Consider the following 6,255-nt stretch of genomic DNA (forward strand, 5'->3'; position numbering starts at 1 on the left):
TACAAGCACCAAATTTGGCACGGATACAGCTGACGGCATACTGAAATGATTTAGCCAGGGCGCCCAAGTTAGTGATCTCTGAGACCAAGATGGCAGCCAAATCCGCCACCTGAAAAGGGATTTGGCTGCATATTTTGAACCAGATGAGATACAAATGTATAATTGATACAGTGGGGAGAATAAGTATTTGAACCCATGCTAAAGTTGACTAAAAATTGATCTTAATGCCTTAATTAAAAAGTAAGTAAAAATCCAACCTTTAAGGACACCAATTTTCTTAGTGAATGAAAAATGTATCGTAAATAAATATTTTTTTTCCCTTAAATTACAGGGGCAATAAGTATTTGACCCCTATGTTAAATTCCCATAGAGGCAGTCAGATTTTTTATTTTTAAAGGCCACTTATTTCATGGATCCAGGATACTGTGCATCTTGATAAAGTTCCCTTGGCTTTTGGAATTAAAATATCCCCACATCATCACATACCCTTCACCATACCTAGAGATTGGCATGGTGTGTTTTTCAGTTAGCCTATTAGCTGGTTTGATGCTCATTGAGTTCGATGCAAACCAGCTAATAGGCTAACAAAAAACACACACCATACCAATCTCTAAATATTTATATTTATGATTGTGTATATGTGGATCCTCAAAGTCCCCAAATCCAATATGGCTACTTTCCAAAAAAGGGTTTTTGACTACAACCTTTGAACCAAATGCGTTAAATTTTACCGGAAACCCTTGGAAATCCCTTCTTATCAACGAATCATGACCTCATAGCACTTGACACTCAAGATATTATGGAAAGAGAAGTGGCTGATTCGCTCACTACTGCTCACAAAGTTGGTGTAGCCCTACTGCCAATGTAGAGCAGCGACTTGACAAGGTCACCAAGCCTGTATCAGAGTTTTAGGGCAGCCGTGGCCTACTGGTTAGCGCTTCGGACTTGTAACCGGAGGGTTGTCGGTTCGAACCCCGACCAGTAGGCACCGCTGAAGTGCCCTTGAGCAAGGCACCTAACCCCTCACTGCTCCCCGAGCGCCGCTGTTGCAGGCAGCTCACTGCGCCGGGATTAGTGTGTGCTTCACCTCACTGTGTGTTCACTGTGTGCTGAGTGTGTTTCACTAATTCACGGATTGGGATAAATGCAGAGACCAAATTTCAAAAGAGTATATACTTATACTGATATGATTCCTCGGGCAAACATACTGACATTTGCCAACTGACCTGACACAAAAGCCAAGCACAAAACAACTAATGGTATTTAGAAGCAAAACATGACACTCATCACACAACTGTTCCTTTCACTTCAGTCCAGGCCTGATGCAGACATGGCAGAATTCTTCAGGTTTAGTAGTATTGCTGGGTTTGTGCGGTCACACATGAGCTATGAATCTGTCACGCGACTGGATATTGTGTTTGATACATATCCAGAGGAGAACCTCAAAGCACAAACTCACCAACGCAGAGGAACCGGATCAAGAAATAAAGTAGATGGGAGAACTCCAAGGACATTCCTGCTCACGAAATCAGCAAGGATCTAGGTCCCCAGAAGTCACTGGCCTTACCACTCGTCCACGCTTTAACAGGCTGTGACACAACCTCAGCCTTCCTGGGCCATGAGAAAACGAGTGCCTGGGCAGCTTGGGAGGCAACACCAGATCTCACAGAATCCCTGGTTACCCTTACCTGGGACCTTGAACAGATCAACAATAACGTCCATGTCCAAAAACTGGAGCGTATGGTCGTCATCATGTACAGCAAGAACTGTGGTTCCAGTGGCTTAGATGAAGCTAGACATCACCTTTTCTCGAATAGTACCAAGTCTCTCGAGAACCTGCCTCCCACCCAAGCTGCACTGATTCAGCACATCAAAAGAGCACTGCTGCAGGCGAGCTTTTACTGGAATCAGGCAACCACTGTCCCGCAAGACATCCCAGAGTCCAATGCATGGGGATGGTATCGGGACTCTATGAGCAAGACTTGGGAACCTTACAGAACTAATCTCGGAGATGCCAGTAAAGCCTGCACCATTCTTCTCCACTGTGGTTGCAAGATAGCATGTAGAGAGGCCCTGTACAGCCCTGTCCTGGCCCGTACAGCCTACATGTAGCGACCCATCACCCACCTATGACAACTCTGCCTAGATTCCTGGCCCATACTGCCGACCCACCACATGCCTTGACAACTCCTTTCCCCCTGGACAATTCCAACGCTGGACTATTTGAACTTTCTGACATTAAATTAGGATTAATGCATTATCATACCGGATATGTAATCATACCAACTCTTGTAACTTTCACCTCAGGTGGCTTTAAACACCATGTCCTATTCTCTACACCTGCCTATCATATGCATTTGTCATGTATACAGACCTTACTGTCCTGTATTTGACCCTAGGCAGATCAAAGTCAAAGTCAGCTTTATTGTCAATTTCTTCACGTTCCAGACATACAAAGAGATCGAAATTACGTTTCTCACTATCCCACGGTGAAGACAAGACATATTTTACCAATTTAAGTCACAGACAAACATAACATTCAAGTAAACAAAAAAGTAAGTAAATAAGTAAATAAGAGGGCACATATAATAATGAAAAAAATAAGAGCAGCAAAATTTGGTTGAAATTGTGCATAGACAGTCAATAAAATACTAGTGCAAAGTCAGGCCAATAAAAGGCTTGGGTAGTTCTGTTTGACCTAAGTAAGAAAGAAAGTGGCATAGTGGTGCAAGTTATGTAAGAGCAGCAGAAGTGTTGTGTTTTCAGGACAACAACAACAAGTTGTAAAGTGTGCAAGTGTGCAAGTGGAGTAGTGCAGGCGGCCATTGTGGGTCCAATGTCCAGGATGTTATGTAGCTGAGGGTGGAGGGGGGAGAGGAGGGAGAGAGTTCAGCATCCTTACAGCTTGGTGTATGAAGCTGTTGGTGAGTCTGGTAGTGCGGGAGCGCAGGCTTCTGTACCTCTTCCCAGAGGGCAGTAGATCAAACAGATTGTGAGTGGGGTGACTTGCATCACTCACAATTTTGGTCGCCTTGCGGGTGAGGTGGGTGGTGTAAATGTCCTTCAGAGAGGGGAGTGAAGCACCAATAATCCTTCCAGCTGTGTTCACTATGCGCTGCAGGGCTTTCCTGTTGTATTCAGTGCAGCTTCCGCCCCACACAGCGATACAGCTGGAGAGGATGCTCTCAATGGTGCCTCGGTAGAATGTGGTCATGATGGCTGGTGGAGCACTTGCTCGCCTGAGTTTCCGCAGGAAGTACAGGCGGCGCTGAGCTCTCTTCGCCAGTGATGCAGTGTTGGTGGTCCAGGAGAGGTCTTCACTGATGTGCACCCCCAGGAATTTGGTGCTGCTCGCTCTCTCCACCACAGCACCGTCGATGGTCAGTGGCAGGTGTTGGGTGTGACCTCTCCGGAAGTCAACAACAATCTCTTTGGTCTTGCTGACGTTCAGCAGGAGGTTGTTGACCCTGCACCACGTGGTCAGATGGTCGACCTCCAACCTGTATTGAGTCTCGTCGCCCTTGGTGATGAGACCCACCAGAGTTGTGTCGTCAGCAAATTTCACTATGTGATTGTTGCTGTAGGTTGCAGTGCAGTCATGCGTCAGCAGGGTGAAGAGCAGCGGACTGAGCACGCAGCCTTGGGGGGCCCCTGTGCTCAGTGTGATGCTGCTTGAGGTATTGTTGCCAACACGTACTACTTGAGGCCTCTGACAGAGGAAGTCCAGTAGCCAGTTGCGGAGGTAGGTACTGAGTCCCAGTTTGTCAAGTTTGCAGATGAGTTGTTGTGGTATTATGGTGTTGAATGCAGAACTGAAGTCTATAAACAGCAATCTCACATATGAGTCTCTTTTTTCCAGGTGGGTGAGGGCTGGGTGGAGGGCAGAGCAGATTGCATCCTCTGTAGACCGCTTGGCTCGGTATGCAAACTGGAAGGGGTCCAGGGTGGGGGGGAGAATGGATTTGATATGTGACATGACAAGCCGCTCAAAGCACTTCATGATGATGGGTGTCAGTGCCACAGGGCGGTAGTCATTGAAGCAGGATGGAGCAGTTTTCTTCGGCACAGGTATGATGGTGGCAGCTTTGAAACATGATGGGACGATGGCTTGCTTCAGGGAAGTGTTAAAGATGTCTGTGAAGACATCCTTAAGCTCCCCTGCGCAGTCCTTCAGCGCACGACCTGGGATGTTGTCTGGACCTGTTGCTTTACGGGTGTTGATAGCAGCAAGTGTCCTCTTCACGCTGTCGGCAGAGAGGCACAGGGGCTGCTCATGTAGAGGGGGATGGGTCTTCTGTGGGCAGGTGCTGTTTTGTGCTTCAAAGCGAGCAAAGAAGCGGTTCAGGTTGTTGAGCAGAGGGATGTTGCTCTCACAGCTCTGTGGCGCGGGCTTGTAGTCCGTGAGGGCCTGAATGCCCTGCCATAGGCTTTGTGCGTTCCTGCTGTCTTTGAAGTGGGTGGTTATCTTGTGAGTGTATTCCTTTTTTGCTTCCTTGATGCCACGGGACAGGTTGGCTCTCGCTGTTCTCATGCCGGCTTCATCCCCAGCTCTGTAGGCTTTGTCTCTGGCCCTCAGCAGCCTGAGGACATCCCCTGTCAGCCATGGCTTCCAGTTAGCCCGAGTGATGATGTCTTTTGTGTGGGTCACATCATCGATGCACTTGGTGATGTAAGAGGTTACAGTGTCTGTATACTCCTCTATGTCTGTCCGGTTGTTGTAAGTGGCTGCCTGCTTAAACATTTCCCAGTCTGTTGTGTCAAAGCAGTCTTGAAGAGCATCGGAGGCTCCCTCAGGCCACACTTTTACCTGCTTACGAACCGGTTTGTTCGCTTTTACCCTTTGTCTGTATGCGGGCATTAGCATAAGCTACATTTGTGCCAAATTAGGCGCTTTTAGAAGAATTTGCGCGAAAATGTGCTTAAGGCCCCCCACTAATAAGATTCCTATAGCTTAGCAGCACAAGCATTGCAATTGAACTCAAGTGGAGTGACGAATCTGCGGTCGGGGGATCTGTTGTTGGTCACATCTGCAACAACAGGAGGCACACTACGTCATGATAAGTCAATCAGTGGCGTAACTCAGCCAGTTAACATGAAAGCCAGTTACCGTACAACACCGGCCACAGCTGAGGCTCAGATTAAGTGATTCAGCACCAGTTTCTCTCCACCCTCTCTCACACACATATACCTGCCGGGGAGTAGGCCTAAACTTCCCCGGAAAAAAAATACACAAAGAACACAGAGTTAGTACATCACACCACCAAATGACTGCTGACTCCGTCACCACTGCTGCCGGACGTGGGGTTCATCGAAGGAGATAAAACAGAAACGCGATCGCACTAGCAGGGCACAAACTCCCTAATTTAGGCCTAATGGCACTTACCCCGAATGATTTGTCAACCACACCGACACTGAAAGGATTGCCCACGTCCCAGCACGGCAGCCGTTGGTTCTGAACTCAGCAGTCCGCTGTCCCTCTTCCTTGTTCAACTAAACATTAGCCATTTATCCCATCCCTCATTAACAAATGCAGCACAGGTGTGCTGCTGCATCCACCCCAACTCACAGGACTGGACCACGCCCTCATCCACAGCAACTATTGTCGTAACACACCCGCTTACACTTTGCATGTGTGGCATTCTGAGACGTTCTTTAATTCGGGACCATTATCGCTCGTTTCAATTAAAGACCTTGCAGTTGGAAAATAATGTCATTTGCTTATTCACAGTTTAAAGACAGTCCAAAGTAGCCTGGGCTATTCGAAGTGTCCGTTTATTGCACATCTTTTTTATGTAATTTTGAAGAGCCACTGCATACCTGTGTGTCTTGGCGTGTTGTTGCAAAATCCGTGAAGTTCACTTTATTGTTGAGGTCGAACATGTTAAGTTTTTACCCGTGTAACCTACACTGATCCAGCTTTGCCAAAGCCCTGCTTCTATCCTCACTTGTAGCTTATAGTACAGTAGGCTACAGTGGTGTGTAAGAGGGGGAGTGGCTAGCGGCGAAAGCCAATGTGCTTCTTTTACCGATATATTTAACAATATTTTTTACATTTCTTATCCAAACAACGTCAAATTTGGCACTGCACTTACTCATGCCCATAGCAAGACACCTGCCAAGTTTGAAATCGGTCTGACAAACGGTCAGCGAGATATGCGTGCCACAGACAGACAGACAGACAGACAGACACACAGACGCTTCTTGCATTATAGATAGATATTTGTTATTGTGACAACCCTACCTCAAGGGCGCGGG

General features: G+C 47.2%; 1 protein-coding gene across 1 annotated transcript in view; it reads right to left on the reverse strand.

The window, feature by feature from the left end:
- The window catches only part of LOC121718035 (NACHT, LRR and PYD domains-containing protein 12-like), a 1,225,568-nt gene that overhangs the window by 306,354 nt on the left and 912,959 nt on the right, over positions 1-6,255 (reverse strand). The window lies entirely within an intron of this gene.

Source organism: Alosa sapidissima, chromosome 9 (genome assembly GCF_018492685.1).
Source record: "Alosa sapidissima isolate fAloSap1 chromosome 9, fAloSap1.pri, whole genome shotgun sequence".
Taxonomy (NCBI): domain Eukaryota; kingdom Metazoa; phylum Chordata; class Actinopteri; order Clupeiformes; family Clupeidae; genus Alosa; species Alosa sapidissima.